Source organism: Ursus americanus, chromosome 25, assembly GCF_024610735.1.
Source record: "Ursus americanus isolate L20-20 chromosome 25, mUrsAme1.1.p, whole genome shotgun sequence".
Classification (NCBI taxonomy): domain Eukaryota; kingdom Metazoa; phylum Chordata; class Mammalia; order Carnivora; family Ursidae; genus Ursus; species Ursus americanus.
This window is the reverse complement of record NC_142151.1, coordinates 42,932,774-42,949,946: the sequence shown is the minus strand read 5'-3', so window position 1 is coordinate 42,949,946 and position 17,173 is coordinate 42,932,774. Positions and strand designations below refer to the sequence as shown.

Sequence of the window (17,173 nt, the reverse complement as noted above, 5' to 3'; positions counted from 1 at the left end):
CCCCTCCAGCAACCCTCAGTTTGTTCCCTAGAGTTAAGAGTGTCTTATGGTTTGTCTCCCTTTCTGATTTCGTCTTATTTTATTTTTACCTTCCTTCCTCTATGTGGTTTATGTATGCTTTAACCAGCACCCTACAATTGTGTGACAGGGCTCCTTCTGTTTTTCTCACTCCATGCTGGTTTGGAGACCGCCCCTTGTTGCTTTCTGTGCAGTGTGTCTGTTGGGAGGATCTTTGGTTGTAAGTAACCAAAAGCTGACCTCAGGGCTGTGGTGGCTGCCAGCATCAATCCCAAACTCCTTGCAGTGTTCCTTCGGGACTCCAGAAGCTGGGGGGGCGCCTGGGTGGCGCAGTCATTGAGCGTCTGCCTTTGGCTCAGAGCGTGATCCCAGGGTCCTGGGATCGAGCCCCGCGTCCGGCTCCCTGCTCCGCTGGGAGCCTGCGTCTTCCTCTCCCACTCCCCCTGCTTGTGTTCCCTCTCTAGCTGGCTGTCTCTCTCTGTCTAATAAATAAATAAAATCTTAAAAAAAAAAAAAAAAGAACTACAGAGGCTGGAAAACCAAAACGACACTTCCTCGATTCCCTTGCGCTAGGAATCTGTGATTTAGGTTCTGCTCTTGTGCAAGTCATAAATTTGGAACACAGCTAAATACCATGGGACATCTGTTTCGCTGTCACAGATCAGGACAGATGCAGTGGGGCTCTGGTGAGCAGCTTCCTGATTCATCAGCTTCCCCTAGTAGTGACTGTTGCTTCCCGATCGCAGGCAGAGGTCATGTGCTTCTCAAAGCTGGGAGTTGTTTCTGAACCTACAACCTGTTTCTCCATTCTTTAAGTCTAAACTAGCCAGATCTATTTCTGTTGCCTGCTGTTGAACCCTAACTGCCACAAGTGGCTTAACCAAATAGGGGTTTACTCTTCACACAAGATTAGGAAGTTCAGGGCTAAGCTGTTGGTGTTGATATAAACTGATGATGGCAGGGTCTTCTCGGGGAGTCTCTCGACTTTTCCTCGTGGCCACAAGGTGGCTACTGTACCTCTAGCCATCACAGTACAATGCACGCTATGCCATTCTGTGCAGCACCGAGAAGAAATCTACTAGATTATGTGTTAGACACCACTGATTAGATGACACAATCCCTATCTCTGACCCCCTTCTCTCTAGTCACGTTTTAGTTAGGTGTGACCGTGTAACACAGCTTTGGCTAGTGAAACGGAAGCAGTAGTCTCATGGGTGAGCCTCCTGGAAAAATCTTTGCTCTCTTGATAAAAGATACGGGGCAGAGCTTTTTACCTCTTTCTTTCTGCCCCTTCCTCCTGCTGCATAAAGTTCCAGGGTGTGCGTCCATCAGATTTTCCTTCCCAATTCCTCCAGTGTTGCACGCCTAGCTGCCTCCAACCTCCTGCCACTACAAATAAGGCTGCAGGGATCATCCCTGTACACGTCTAGCAGACCTGCGACAGAGTGGCTCTGAGATGGCTAGGTCAGAGGGCACATACATGCTTACTGACCAGGTACTGTCAGATTGCTCTCTCTTTGGCAGTGTGTCCACCAGCAGTGCATGAAAGCCTCCCTACATCCTTGGCCACGCCTGTAATTATTCAGCCTTCTAATTTTTGTCACACTGATCATACAGAACTATAAGGTAATATCGCTATTTTGCACTGGATTTTTTCTGATTATCAACCAGGTCAGCATCTTTCTGAATACCCGGTAGCCCTTCTTGTGTCCCCTCCTGCAAACTGCCCCTTCCCAGCCTTTGTCCGATGTTCTGTTCTGTTGTTTTCCTGTCTTTTTCTTATTGCTTTTTCAGGAATTCCTTGTAATATTCTAGATAATAAACCCATTGTCAAGTGGGTTTTAGATGTTGCAACTGTACTATGTACATTTCTGTTAGTTTTATCTGTGGTGAGCTTCACTGAAAGAAATCCTGAATTTTGGGCACCTGGGTGGCTCGGTCGGTTAAGCGTCTGTCTTTGGCTCAGGTCATGATCCCTGGGCCCCCCAGGATGGAGCCTGGCAGCCCTGGGCTTCTTGCTCAACGGGGAGCCTGCTTCTCCCTCTGCTCCTCCCCCTGCTCCTGCTTCTTCCCTCTCTCTCTCAAATAAATAAATAGTCTTTTAAAAGAAAAAATCCTGAATTTTGATGTGGTTAAATTCATCAAAATTTCTCCTTATGCTTTGTGCCTTTGAGTCTTGTTTAAGAAGAACTTCCCCCACCAAGATCACGAAGATCTTCACTTCTTTTATTAATCTTGCTGTTTTATTTTTAGTAATTAAGTCTTTAACTATTAACATGTGACATTTACTCATATATAGTATGAAGAAGGGCTCTGTTATGGGCTGCATTGTGTCCTCCTAAAATTCATAAGTTAAAACCCTAACCCTCAGTGTAACTATATTTGGAGATGGGGCCTTTGTGGACATACTTAAAATTAAATGAGGTCGGTATGCCTGGGTGGTTAAGCCAGGTTAAGCCTCTGCCTTCAGCTGGGGTCATGATCCCAGGATCGTAGGATCAAGTCCTGCATCAGGCTCCTTGCTTGGTGGGGATCCTGCTTCTTCCTCTGCCCCTCCCCTGGCTCGTGCTCGCTCACACACTCTCTCTGACAAATAACTAAATAAAATCTTTAAAAAGAAAATTAGGGGCAGGGCGCCTGGGTGGCTCAGTCGTTGGGCGTCTGCCTTCGGCTCAGGGCGTGATCCTGGCGTTATGGGATCGAGCCCCACATCAGGCTCCTCTGCTATGAGCCTGCTTCTTCCTCTCCCACTCCCCCTGCTTGTGTTCCCTCTCTCGCTGGCTGTCTCTATCTCTGTCGAATAAATAAATAAAATCTTTAAGAAAAAAAAAAAACCTAATAGTAATATGGGGAAAAGACATGGTAATTAGTTCATAGAAGAAATACAAATGGCTAATAAACGTATGAAAAGATGCTTAATCTCACAAGTAAGCAGGAAAAGGCAAATTAAAACAATAATGAAATGTTGCTTTTGGCCCATCAGCTTAGCAAAAATTAAACATTAATAATATTAAGTGCTTGCACTGTTGGGGAAATGTAAATTAGTGAAGTATTTTTGGAAAGCATTTTGACAGTATCTATCAAAATAACAAATGTACATACACATGAACCCAAAAATTCTGCTTTTAGAAACCTTTCCCAAAGCACTACTTGCGTATGTGAACAAAGATATATTGTATATACTTTGCAGCATTGTTGGTAATTGTAAAAAAGAAATTTAGAGATGACTTAAATGTCTGTCAGTAGAGGAAGGGCTTGAAAAACATATGCACGTGAGATTATGCCTCCATTAAAAAGTGATAAGATAGATCCATATGGACTGCTTGGAAAATATCTCTGAGACATCTTGTTAATTGAAGAGAATAAAGCCATATATATACATACATACACATAGATAGACATATATATACGAAGTGTGTGCGTGTGTGCTTGGCTAACTTCCATGCATGTAAACGCACAGAAAGGCCTGGAACAGTAGCTGTCAACATTGGCTGCACCATGTAATCACTTAATCGCTTTAAAAAAAAAAATAGTAGCGGGGCGCCTAGGTGGCTCAGTGGGTTAAGCATCTGACCCCTGTCAGCTCAGGTCATGATCTCATGGGGCGCTCAGTGGGGAGTCAGCTTGGGATTCCCCCCCCCCCGCCCCTCCTCCCACTTGCTTGTGCGTGTGAGTGCACGTGCACTCTCTCTCTCTCTCAAGTAAATAAATCTTTAAAACAAAACAAACAAAATAATAGGGGCATCTGGCTGGCTCAGTCGGTTGAGCGGCTGACTCTTGGTTTCCACTCGGGTCAGGATCTCAGGGTCCTGGGATCGAGTCCTGAAGTCCAGCTCCACACTCAGCAGGGAGTCTGCTTGTGGATTCTCTCTCCCTCTCCCTTTGCCCCTTGCCCATCTCCCTCTCTCTCTCAAATCCATCAGTCCATCTTCTTTAAAAATAATAAAACAAAACAAACAAAAACAGTCGGGGTGCCAGGCCGGCTCCGTCGGTAGCGTGCGCGACTCTTGATCTCAGGGTTGTGAGTTGGAGCTCCACACTGGGGGTAGCGATTACTTAAAAAAATAAATAAAATTTAAAAATTTAAATAATAAAAAAAAAATCTCCCCATGTGGTTTTAATGTGTACCCAAGTCTGAGGACTTTTGTAAAGAGTGACTGGTATTAAAGCCTTGCCAGTAGTTAATCTAATGGAGAACAGGAGTGAGGTGAAAGGGGATCTTCATGTTCTGCTTTCTCAAGTTGTCTGCTGTTTGAATCTTCCAAGATCATTACTAATTCATAACAAAAGGGAAAAAAAGAATCAAAAAGATTTCTTCCTCCCCAGCCCCTCACATATATCTCACATCTCGCCCAACATGGGGCTCGAACTCATGACCCCTGCTCTACCGACTCAGCCAGCCAGGCGCCCAACCTCTTGTCAGCGTACCTCTGAACTTCACTCACTCATTCATTCATTGGTTCAATAACCATGAACTGAAACCTGCCTTGTGTCAGGCACATACTCTGACTCTTCGCATGAGTTATCCTTATGTTGTTCTTGGCTGTCTCCCTCACCTCGGTCACCTTCGTCTCCTGCATCAAGCACAGCGTTGGCCACTCAGGGAATGCGAAGTTCCCGGACAGTTTCTCCTCCGGCCTCAAGAGCCCCTCCCCCCGCCAGTACCATTCAGCAAGGACTGTAGAGGGATAGGAGACTTTAGTCTGTGCCCCAAGGACCTCTGACTAGGTCCAAGGGAATTTCACATTTTGCTTTTCAAATGATCTTCCTCCGAGCCTAGATCACCCGCAGCCTCCGCAAGGGTCCTGTTCTGCAAGGCTACTCTCAGGCAGCAGGTGGCAGCCCTGGGCAGGAATTGGGAGAGCATCCCCACCGAGTGGAGGCTACACAGCGGAGAGTCCTGGGGTTGGATGCAGGGGCAAGGTCTTGGCAGGGCAGGTGCACAGGAGGAGGGCAATGGGGTCCATTTTTGGTCCTGAAGCATGATAGACAGGGGAATTATTTTTGTTATCAGCTTTAGTCAACCTGGTTGGGTACCCAGGTGGTTTGTAAGGTTTCTTCTATCTTCTGCCTGCAGCAGTGCTCGGTTCCCCAGTGCCCTGTCCAAGCCTCTGTTCTCAGGCAGACTGTATGCTGGCCCCTTCCCACCCCACCCCCCTTGTCTAGTTTCCCAGGCTGGGTCTTGACTCCCTGTTTATGTCTTTGCTGATAGGGATGACTGTGCTAGAGGGGACTGGAGGTTGCTAGTTAATGTGTAAAATAATGGAAGACATCCTGGGCGTTATGGGTACATTTCAGTCGGGGCCTTCTAGAATCTCAGTGTGGCTGTCCTAACGATTAATAGTGAGGGTTATCCTCCTTTTGATCTCTTAGCTGCTGGGCTCTGATGGGAGTGCACCAGAATGCTCTTTTCTTGCCCACTCCAATTTCCCTTCAATCTCGATCTCTTCACTGCCTTCTGTCTGTCTTCTGTCTGCCTGACTTCTCTTCTCCATCTTTTCAGTTCTGATCTTTCTCATCTCACTGTCTGGATCTTTCCACCTCTTTATCCCTCTAACAATCTCTCTTAAGCCCTGATAACATGCATTGTCTGGAGCACCAGCTCGATGCTCGCTCTCTCCTTATCTTGTCTCTGACCATCACGCCATGTCTCCAGCCATCTAATGCTTTGGGCTGGGGTTTGCAGGAGTCTCGACTTGTGGAATTCAATCAGAAGGGAAGGGGGAGATTTGGGGAAAGTGCAGTGACAAATCTACAGAGGAAGAGCTTGGCAAACTCTTGAGTCAAGCTGGGAGCAGAGGCCAATCACTGCTAGGGAACCAAATGTACTGGCATCTCGATCTCTGCCTTTCTTCCAGGATCTTTTTCCAGCACAAGCCCCCGACTCCCACCCCACAGGCCTGGTGGCAGGTACAGCTGGGGCCGGCAGTCAGTGGGGAAATGGCCCACCCCTGCCTAAGGACTAGACATGGGATGGGACCCGGCACGGTGGGATGGAGAATGGCGGAGGTGACCTCTGACCCCAGCTCTGGCCCCTTCTGGGGGTCCCCTGTGACCTGCCATAGGTCATGCTCCCTCCTCCCCTACCATGATCTACATCACAAAACCCACAGCTCGTAAGTCAATGCCAGCCAGGGAAGTCTGGGATTGATTGAGGGCCCCCTCTGACCAGTTCACCCCCACTGGACTCTGGCCCCTAGGATGGAGGTGGGGATGAGGGTCATGGGTGAAGTTCAGACAGGGGGGGTCCTGACTGCCACTACAACATACCTGTTGCACTCTTAGTGGATTTGTTGGGGGGAAGGGCCCAAGCACAGGAGTTCAAGGTTCTCACTGACCAGCCCCTCTCGATGGCTCAGCTCAGGGCCATGCTCAGGGAGCAGTGGCCATGGCCTAGTAGACATTCAGGGACAGTGTCCTCATGATTCAGGCATCCTATAAAGCAAAGAGATTCTTGTCACCCACCAAGAGGGCAGTCCAGTAGGTCCTAGGTAAGTACCCCCCCCCCCCCGCCCCGCCACAAATCTTAGTTACACTGAGCAACTCAGAGCCAGGGCTCCCCACCTGGGGTTCCATATTCCAAGGCCCAATACATTTATATTTCTCCTGGTGCATTTCTTGTTGTTAATTTCCATCCATCCACCTTTCCATTCTGGAGATACCACGAAAGAACTTCCTCTCCTTGGAATATTTCAAACTTTTTTGACTATCACCCACAGTAAAATATATCTTCCTCTGGCCCAGGACACAAGAACATCCACAGAAGTAAAAGGAAAAGTTTTACCAACATTGTGATACACGTGACATTCTCTATTCCATTCCACTTTGTTGTAAGGGAAAGAAAGTTTTAAAAATGATTCTACAGACACCTAAGGGGCTAGCACTTACAGTTTATAATAACCTCTTGTATTTGGACACCTTCACAAGTCATAAAGTCAGTTTTATAAAGAGAAAAATCCATATTGTCTTCATAAAAGCCAGTGAGAAGGTAAGGCAGGGTTTTCGTCGATCTATTTTATAGATGAGGCAATGCAGACTGTGAGCGGCTAATCGACCTGCTAGAGATCCCCCAACTGGTGAGTGGCTGAGATGGGACTCCAAGCAGGTCTTCCGTGTGCTGGTGTGCGGGGCCCCCCATGCCCCAAAGCTTCTCTCCCTCCCTCTCCTCCCCAACCCTCCCTACTGACACCATTGTCTCTTTCCAGTTTGAAGGCCATCCCCTTCCATGAACATGAGGGACAGAGCAGCTGAGTAATTCTGTTTTCTTGTCATCTGTTAACACCGCACCATCTGCCAGTTCTCCTCTTCTGGAGAGGCCGGAGTGGGGGAGGCGGCTGCTTTCCTGGAGTCTAGACCTCCAGCCCCCCACCCCCTCCCCAAGGAACTCAGGATACCCACAGAAAGCTAATTTTTCTGCTCAGTCCCCACAGCAGTGGGCTAGACTTACAGGGATGTGTAAGGGAGTGGAATGGGGTGTGAGGAAGGACTTTCTGATGTCATACGGATAAAACAATAGGATCCACCCCTCCCCCAGGGTCAGGGTCCCGTCTTGTCTTCGGGCCTCCACACCTCCACCGTGGTGACCTGAGGCTTCCGAGCGGCAAGGCTGAGCTGATCCCGGGGCCAATCCCGGGCCACAGGAGCCCTGCAAGCCGCTCTGGGTGAGAGCAGAGCAAGTCCACCTTACAGGGAGCCCCAGAAGATTTATGGGGCCTCGGGTGTGGCTAGCTGTTACTCAGCTTCTGACTTTTTAATTCCCCAGTCTCCTCACCCACCCCGCCTCCTCCCCAAGAGGGCCTTTGTGCAGGACAATGAGGAATCTATAAATTCCGGGGGACAGGGATGTGGGGGAGGGGAGCAGTGGTCATTTCAGCCCAGCATAGACAGCAAGGGGTGGCCTCCACAGACCTGCCGCATCTCACCAGATCTGCACTAGAGCCCCAAGAAAAGGTGGGCCGAGCCTTACCACTGCCTTTTACAGATGAAGAAACTGAGGCTCAGAGGCAGAGGGTGTCTCCAGTCTCTTCTTCATTTCCTCCATCTTTCACGCATGTATTTATTCTCCCTCTCTTACCCTTCCCCTGGCCTTTCCCTCACTCAGGCATTCACTCCACAAACACCTGTATTCACTCAACAGATACCCACTGAGTACCAACTCCGTGCCAGGCCACATGCAGAGAACAACTAGAAGACCCGGTCCACCCTGGAGGGGCACACAGCAGGGGACTGACTCAAGAGGAGCCAAAGGATGGCTCTGACCCCAGCTTTTCAGGCCAGCAGCCTGCACCCTTTCCCTACTGCCTTCCCTCAGCAGCCCTCTGCGGCTGAAGAAGCACTTTCACGAGCATTTTTAAATGTAATCCCAGGGCCGGCTCTGGCAGTTAGGTGTTCCATAAGCCCTCCCCTGCATTTCGCTAATGTGGCCCCATGCGGGTTGCCCAGGATCGCCCTCCGGGGGGTGGCAGCATACTGCACCCAGGCCCTTGCCCCTGAACCACAGCTGCACCCCTGAGTGCTGTGGGGACCAGAGCAGGAGCACGCACCATGGCCCTCTGCTTCCTCTCCTACCCACCTGCCCACACTAGCCCTGTGTCCTCCACCCACGTCCCCCATGCTGATCCTTCCCTGGCGCTCTGTCCTCCTGATCTGTTCCACCTTCCTGCACTAGGCTCACCTGTGTATTTACTCAATTCACCCATCTGCTGTACAATGATCATCAAGTCAGTGCTTACGACGCGTGCAGGTGTTTGCTGAATGACCACGCATTCTTGTGCGCGTCCTGGTATGTCTCTGCTCGTAAACCCAGGCGATGAGTATCTACTTTGTTGCACAAATTAAATTAGCGAAGCCATGTAAAGCACTCAGAATAATGCCTGGCACACGGTAAATGCTCAGTAAAGTCTTGGCTGCTACGTTGATTGATACTGGAAACCACAGGCCTGCCCCTATATGGGGCATTTGGGTGAAACACAGGTGAATACAGGGGTTTGCAGCTGGCTTCTCCCAAGCAGTGGCCCCCTTAGACGTGATCGAATGGATAAGCAGCCAATCCATTCCTTAACTGCATGAAGTACGTTGAGCACCTCCTAGGTTTGCCTAGGCACCGTGCTAGCAGAGAACGAGAAAGACACCTGCATTCCTCAAGTTGGCATTCTGGTGAGTGAAACAGAACAGAAACCAAGTGAATAGAAACAATAATTACGGAAAGATGTTAAGTCCTGAAGAAATAGACATGGTTAAGTGACACAGTAGATCAGGCAATTGGGTGGGGGGCTGCTGTAGTATTGTGGTCAGGACTGACGGGGCGGTAACAACCCTGTGAAGGATCTGAGCAGAGTGTTCCAGGCAAAGGCAACAGCAAGACCAAAGCCAGAGGTGGGAAAAACTTGTCAAGGTCAAGGAACAGAAAGACAGCCAGTGTGAGCAGCATCTGGACAGAGGGGAGAATAATCTAGGAGAGGTCAGCATAGGCAGGGGCCAGGATAAGAAATTGGGGTCTTCCTCCAAGGGAAGCCATGCAAAGTTGTTAAACACGGAGTGACATGCTCTGATTTCCCCCCCCCCCTTGGTATTTTTAACAATCCCCCTGGAAGCTGTGTGAATTGACTGTCAGGGAGCCAGGAGAGCAGACAGGAGCCTTTGCAGTTGTACAAGGAGGGAAGAGGAGCTTGGACGCTGGAGGGGATGGGGAGCAGGGGCAGATCCAAGATATATCTTAGAGACAGAAGGGACAAACTTTGCTAGTGGATTGGACGACAGGATCAGGATGGGAATTGAATTCAGGAAGAAGGAACCAGGGAAGCTCAACTGATAGACACTGTCCCTGTGGTGAGCCATGAGAGTCCTCCTGCTCTCTTTGGCCCTGTCCCTGAGCCACGGAAGCCAATTCTAGCTATTTGCTCTCCCCTGGTCTACAGTCAGCAACCCTAAACCAGGGGCAGTCCAGACTTGCTCATTCGGGCCCTTTGTGAGAAAAGCTGCCCCTTGCCTTCCCTCCAGAAAGAGCAGCACCTGCCAAGGCCCAAGACTTGGACTTCAGATTCCTTTTAACCCCTCCACCCGGCCCTTGTTTAGGTCGCAACCTGCACAACCGTACAGCTCCCCTCTCCCCCGCCTGGACCACTGGCCCAACCTGAAAATCCTCGGAGTTTTGAGATCTGCAGGCGCTGGGCTTGTTGGGACACGGGCCTGAAAGCACTCTGGGGCCGGGAACGAGAAGGTGGGGCTTGGCCTTTCCTGAGGGAATCTCCCAAGCCCCGTTCCCGGGGGAAGGAAGTCCCCTCCCGGACCGGCGCCCCCGCCCCGCCCCGCCCCGCCCCGCCCCGCCTCCGCCGGCTAGTTGGCCGCGGAGGCCGCCGCCCCTCCCGCCCGGGAAAGCGCACGCAGCGGGTCTTCCGGCCTCGGGCTACGGGCGGGGGAGGGTCCGAGCCGTAATTGCTGCCATCTGCTCCCTCCCCTACCCCGCGCCCCCGCCTGGGGGAGGGGCCGGGGCGCGCGCCGCACGCCTCTCCGACGCGCGCGCCCGGCGCCCGGGGGCGGGAGCTCGGAGTGCCTCGCGAGGCCCCCGGGGGCCAACTGCTGGGGGGCCCGAAAGCGCGCCCGCCTCCTCTCTCGGGCAGGGGCTGAGGGGCCCGAGCTGGAGGCACACCGCTTTGCAGGTTTCGGGTTCTGCCCCTCGCCGGGTAGGGACCCCCGAAGGCTCCCGGGGGCCGGCCCGCCTCAACTCACGCACGCGACGTCCGCACGGGTCCGTGCCTAACGCCGGCGCTGGGACCTTGACGCATCGATCTCTGTGCGCACGGGATGCGGTGACTGTGGGCGGATGGGGGGGACCCAAGGGGCTCAGGTGCCCAGACATTCCCCCCACCGAGCTGATGGCCCATTCCTCCCCTCAGGTGAGCCCCAGGGATGCCAAGCGGCCCTCAGACACAAGGGGCCGGGCGGAAATTCCTCCCAGTTACTCCTCACTTGTGGGATCTCCAGGACGTTCCTTCGAGCCTCGGAGTCCTCAGAGTTTATTTCCTCGTGCACAAAAACCGGATCCCCAGTACCTACCTCTCAGGTGATTCCACAGAGGGCCAGGTGCTAGTCCTGCGGAGATGGGGGTGGGGGGGGGCTGTGCCTGGCCTGGCGGAGCCCCTGGGGCAAGGGGAGTGGGCCCTGTGAAAGGTGTTGGCAGCTGGGAAGCCTGAAGAGGCAGGAAGGGGGGTGGAGTGGGCCAGGGAACAGATCCTGAGAGCAGCCCCACTGGTTTCAAGCCCCCATCTCCAGGGGTGTCTACAACATCAGCCTCAGGAGGTGAGGATGTTGTCCGTGTGACCTCTTTATCCAGCCTTGATGGCAGCTCTGGGGGCCCTGGGGGTGATCACAGGGCAGAGGAGAGTAGTACCCCACTGCCTGGGTTCCCGGACCCGCTTAGGGGAACATACATCTCTCTCTCTCTCACACACACACACACACACACACACACACACACACACCCAGGGGTGTAAACAGCCTCCCAGGTGCAGAAGCACAGGTGATCCTGAGTGAGGGGAGGCCTCCTTCCTGCCACGAGACCTCACCTTACGTGGCAGAATGCCTGCTGCCTTCCCCTTCCCTTCCTCCAACCTTGCCAACTCTGACAAACCCGTGTTAGCCACAAAGACCAGCTCCAGAGGGGCTCAGATGCCCAGACATTCCCCCCACAGAGCTGATGGCCCATTCCTCCCTGCAGGTGAGCCCCAGGAATGCCAAGCGGCCTACTCCCAGCCCCTGAGAGGCTCTCACTACAGGGAGGGGATGCGCCATGAGCCATTTTGGAATCACAGGATCTATCAGACAACCCAGGGTACTGCTTTTGGGAGAGGTCAGGATGATGCCACAGAGTCAGTAGCTTCTGGGGTGGGGCTTGAAGGAGCAACAGAAGTTCACCAGGGGCCGAAGAGATGCGGTGTTCCAGGCCGAAGAAAGAGGATGCACAAAGCCTTGGGGGTGTGAAAGTCTGGGATGTGTCTGGGGAAGAGTGAGAAGTTTCATGCGCTTGGACCAAGAGTGCTGGAGGGGAGGAGTTGACAAGGAGAGGAGGGATGGGGTCGAAGGGTGGCTGAAATGACATACACCCTAGGCCCAGAGATTTAGACTTGGGTTTGTTGTAGCAAGTGGAAGTGTCTGCACTGAGAGAGACAGACAGGAACATAAATGGCTAGAAGGAGCGAAGCTGACAGGAAGTGAGATAAAAAGGTCAGTGCCAGCCCAGTGATAAAAAGGCCATTCACTCATCCAGTGGGGACTATGGTGCACACGTAAGCCGCGGGGGGCCCCTTCTGAAGGCCACAGTCGTTACTCAGCTCCAGCCAGTTACCATCATGCTGGCATGGGAGCTTCGTGTTGTCAGGTATTTTCAAGAAAAATCAGAAATGTCGATTCTTATGTGTTGTCTCCAGGTTTTTAAATGTTGACAACTTTTTTTTTTTTAGCTCTAAAATGGTGTGTGTGTCCAAAACACACGTAACACGAATATCTGTGCAACTGCTGCAGGGTTGCTGGGAATCTACTGGAAGTTTTGTCAGGAGAGAAGTGATCTGAATCCCGGGCTTGGGTGTTCGGATGCGCACTCGGGGGCAGTATGGAGGAATGGCCTGGTAAGTGGGACAGTTGCAAGTGTCTGGACCAAAGGGGCCGAGGCCTGAACAAAGGCGGCTGACCTGAAGAGGAGGGAAGGCTCCCAGACACAGTGTAGGGGTCTTCAGGGATTAGCCCTTCCTGGGGGGGGTTAAGAGTTTAAGTCTCCTATCCCTTTGTCCCCTTTAAGAGATTGCAAAAACATCATCTAGTGGGGGTGGGGGGAGGCCTATTCGGAGTGGGATGCCCCTGAAAATCCCCAAGGTTGCACCGTGGCAGGCCACCCCGAAGGACTGGGTAAGACATTCCAAACAGCCTGAAGAGGGAGGGGCTGTGTTGGGGGAGGGGCTCAGGAATCCGCCTGGCCTTCAGGAAGACCCCAGCCAGCCCTAATGGGAACCACACGTGGGGTGAGCTGGAATCCCGGATTGCCTGTGACGTTTGGCTTTGGAATTGGACACTTGGCTCAGGTCACTCCTGACCCGCTGAAGTCTGAGGCCTCCCAGCCCAGCTCCCCTCCTAATTGCTGCCAGACACATTCTGCCCTGTACCCAGCTCTGGGGCCAGCCTGGGTCCCCCATCTCTTGCTAGGAGAGCACCTAAGCTCTGAGGGAGTCGGGGTTTTCAGACAAGAATTCTACAAGGCTTGATGCTCTCAGAATAGCAGAACAAGAAGTCTCCTCCAGTATCTCCGAAGACAGGACCCCCCCGAACTTCACACTGCTCCTAGAGGACTGAGCAGCTTCTGGCTTTGCAGAAACTGGCGCCCTCAGCCTCTGTCCTTCCATGACACTGTGTGTGGGGTGCTCTGTGGCTCGGACAGTCTGGGCCACCTCCATACCCTGCAGGGTTAATTTCCTGTAGGACCTCAGGCACTAGGAGCAGGGAGCAGTCCAAAGGGCAGGGGAAGAACCCCATGAGCAGGTGGTTTGCTCCTGAAGATTTGCTGTAAAAAAGGGAGGGAAACAGGTTTCTCCTAACATATTTCCTGGTGTTTTGTCTTCCCCTCCTTCAAACAGCCCCTGGCCCAGGGCTGGAGCTGTGTTACAAGATGTCTCAATACAATATGGAGGGCCTAGAAAAACTTCCACTCCTTATGTGAGTGGCTCACTCCAGCCTCTGGGCCATGGCTGTCTTCCCACCTGCCAAACGCTCTTCATATGACCCTGCAATTATAGTGTGTATGTGTGTGTGTGTGTGTGTGTGTGTGTGTGTGTGTGTGTGTGTGTGTGTACTTCCTGCTTAAGTCCCAGACACTGCCAGTGGCCCCCTCCAGGCCCTTGGTCCCAACCCCCTCCCCCTGGGTGCCCTCCTTGAGAACTTCCAGGCAACCTGCTCAGCATCAGGCCAGGGGCCCAGGAGCTTGGACAGACTGCATTCCTGGGGGAAGGGGAGAGGAGAGGAGGGCTGCACAGAGCCCCCCCTCCTCCCTTCCAGCACAGACCCCACGCTGCCCAGCCTGAATCTCTCAAGCCTGCTGAAGATGACCAGTGTAATGCCAGCAAAGCCCCTGGCAAAGACCTGGCCAGGGACCTAGAGGCCTCTCTTGAGGATGAAACCATCTGTGCCTTGGAGCTCTTCCACTCCAGCATTGATTAGGGGGCCCACGTGGGCACTGGATAAGAGGTCTGTGGAGCCAGGCCACCAAGCACGGAGGGGATGCAGGGTAGAGGACTAGGGCAACCCTGGGCATAATTTAGCACCACATGCCTGCTGGGCAGCTCAATCTCCGGAGTCTCTAGAGAGGGCTCAGGGACTTCCAGAGTGAAATCAGGCCCAGTAGAATGGAAATCAGGCAGCAGTTGCAGGAGATGAGAGTGTTGGGGAGGAGCCAAGAGGGGGGCCTCCGCTGAAGCTGGGGATTCAGGTAGTCCCTCCAACCCAATCCACCCCCATCCCCCAGCCTGGTTTCGGGAAGCTCTCCCAATGAATATTTAATAGCTCAGCGCTGGGCCTGATTGAATTTTAATGCGAGCGACCCGAGCCCGGAGCCGAGTCCAGGCAATTAGTCAGGAGCCATTAACGCTGACGGAGCTGATTTATGGGCGGGACCAGACCCTGTGCGGGGGGGTGGGGAGGGGGGGGAGCCCAGGCCGCCAGAGGCCCCGGATTGGGCGGACGAAGTCTCACGCGTCAGCCAATCCCTACGGCTGTCTCGGTCTGTTTTGCATCTTTTTTGCATAGCACTCCCTAGGGGCAAACGCGGGCGGCGGCCCTTGAGGAAAACCGGGGAGGGTGTGGGTGGGTAGGAGGGGGTCCGGCTGAGACCTGCATCCGAGCTTGGCCCTCCTCGGGGCCTGATCACGCATTTTTGGCTAGGAAAATCTACGTTTTGCACGTGGGATTCCATCGGACATTCCAACTATTCAAAGGGCCTCTGCGCAAATCCGGGTAGAGCCCAGTTGCGGGGTGGGGGTGGGGGGCGGGGATTCCAAAGGAGGACGAGAAGAGCGAGACTAGGCCGACCCGGGAACTCTGGGCAAAATTGCTGGGTCCTCGGATCTAGCAAAGGGCTGTACCTCTGCGGTTAATCCAAACGGGAGCCTTATTGAGCCCTCACTGTGTGCCCGGCATGGGGGATTCCATGCAAACCAGGGCTCCCCTGGCTCCCCCACCTCCCAGGGGGTTCTGCCCTGATGGGGATGGGGGTTGCAGATTTCAGGGTGCTGCATTATGCCTCAGAGGGCTGGGAGTGACTCGAAGGGGCTCTTGGAGGAGATGGCCCCCCTCCCCTCCCTGCCCCTCATCCCCCTGACCTGTGTGAATGAGCTGGGACTCAGCCTGGAGTGCTCTATTGAACTATGCCCGACCCCTTAAATCGTAGGTCAAGGATTTAGCTGGCCTGTCTGCTGCCACTCTGGCAGGTGGCCGCCTCCTCACCAGCCCCCACCGCTTTCAGAGCTCTCATCCACTAGAGACGCCGTGGAGAGCGGGCATCCTTCCATTCCTGGACAAGCATCCCCATGGGTCTAGGCCTTATCTGAGCTGGAGTGATCTTTAATGAGGGATGGGCAATGGAAGGGAGTGCAGAGAGCTCTGGACTACGAGACCAGCCCCTACAGGGAGGCTCCTGGAGAAGTTGGTGAGGAAGGGGGGGGGGGGCATTAGTCAAGGAAGGCTTCCTGGAAGAGGGAGGTCAGAGTAGAGACTGGAAGGAAGGGAGGGACAGGGTCAAAGAAAAGGAGAGGAAATCCTCTGCAGGGGAACACCCTGTGGGCGGTGGGAGAAAGTGAAGTGCATACTGGAACTCTTCATGCACTTCAGCTATGGTTAGTCCCGTAGTCGCAGTAGTTCAGCCTGAGCTGCCTGCCTGGCTGTGAAGGGGTGATAACAATTATTATCACTACTTAATGAACACCTACTATGTGCCAGCACATTGCTAAGCTCTTTAAATATATTGTTTCATTTAATCTTTATAGCAACCTATTGGGGTAAGTATTCTCAGACTTCCCATTTCACTGATGAGAACACTGAGGCTCAGGGAGGCAGTAACTTGCCCAAGATCCGACAGCTAGGCGGTGGCAGACCCCTTATTCTGGTCTACCACTCCATACTGCTCACAGGCACCTCAAACTCAGCTTGCACTCTTCTTCCCACTCTCCAAATCTCCCCCTCCTCCCATGTTTCTTATCTCCTTTTACCAGCATCTTCCTGGCGTTAAGAATAGATTCTGCTCATAATCTCTGCCAAAGGCTTGAGAAGCGATTCCATCTGCATTGTCACCCAGGCCGGAGTCCTTGGTGTCATCAATCATTTACAGTCTCAAAGATTTGTTTCCTAAAGGTTTCTGAATTCTGTTCCCTCCTCTCCCGGGACCACTGCTTGGTTCAGGCCAGGTGAGGAAAGACAGGAGCCTTACAGAACCCTTGGCTGTATGCCAGGCACTCTGCTAAGAGCTTTCCTGAGTGTTCTCTTAATCCTCACCAGAAACCTGAGAGGAGGTCCTTCGATTGCTAGGGTCCCCATTTTATAAATGGGGGTAAGGAAGGTCAAGGAAAGGTGGGGAGAAACCCTCAGCTATACGGGGCTATGATCCTATGATCGTGGGGCAGGCAGCACTCCCCACCAGATCAAGCCGACCTGTCAATGTCTCTGGCTCTTTTCAGCTGTTCCTTGAAGGCCACAGTTTCCCGGGCTGGATCTGTGCCCTGACCTCTGAGTGCCTTTCCCTTCTTTTAACAAGAGGGACTGGGCTTCAAGTTACAGAAGACCCAACTTGAAAATGCCCTAAACAGTAAGGACAATTGTTTATTATGTTGCCAAACAAGAAGTCCCAAGGTGAGGCTGTTGATTAATTCGGTGACTCAGCAATGTTATCAAAGACCTCAGTTCCTTCCTTCCTGTTTGTTTCTTCTTCCTTTCTTTCCTTCTTTTATCAATTTTATTGAAATTGAATCTACATGTGGTAGAATGCACACATTATAAAAGTACAGTTGTTGACTTTTGATGAACGAATACCTGGTAGCCACGATTCCAATCAAGATACGGAACACTAGCATCATGCCAGAAAGTTCTGTCGTGTCTGCGTGTGGTCAGTCCCTCCCTCCCCTGC

The 17,173-nt window shown here is 52.5% G+C and overlaps 2 long non-coding RNA genes across 2 annotated transcripts; one reads left to right on the top strand and one right to left on the bottom strand.

The window, feature by feature from the left end:
* Window positions 1-9: 9 nt before the first annotated feature.
* On the bottom strand, window positions 10-10,277 carry LOC148107818 (uncharacterized). Its single transcript, XR_015721691.1, has 4 exons — window positions 10,151-10,277; window positions 8,693-9,171; window positions 6,289-6,453; window positions 10-4,993 (listed from the first exon to the last, which is right to left on the bottom strand). It is a non-coding gene; the product is annotated as an uncharacterized LOC148107818 (long non-coding RNA).
* Window positions 10,278-10,565: 288 nt separating this feature from the next.
* On the top strand, window positions 10,566-13,807 carry LOC148107817 (uncharacterized). Its single transcript, XR_015721576.1, has 3 exons — window positions 10,566-10,810; window positions 10,914-11,080; window positions 12,477-13,807. It is a non-coding gene; the product is annotated as an uncharacterized LOC148107817 (long non-coding RNA).
* Window positions 13,808-17,173: the final 3,366 nt, after the last annotated feature.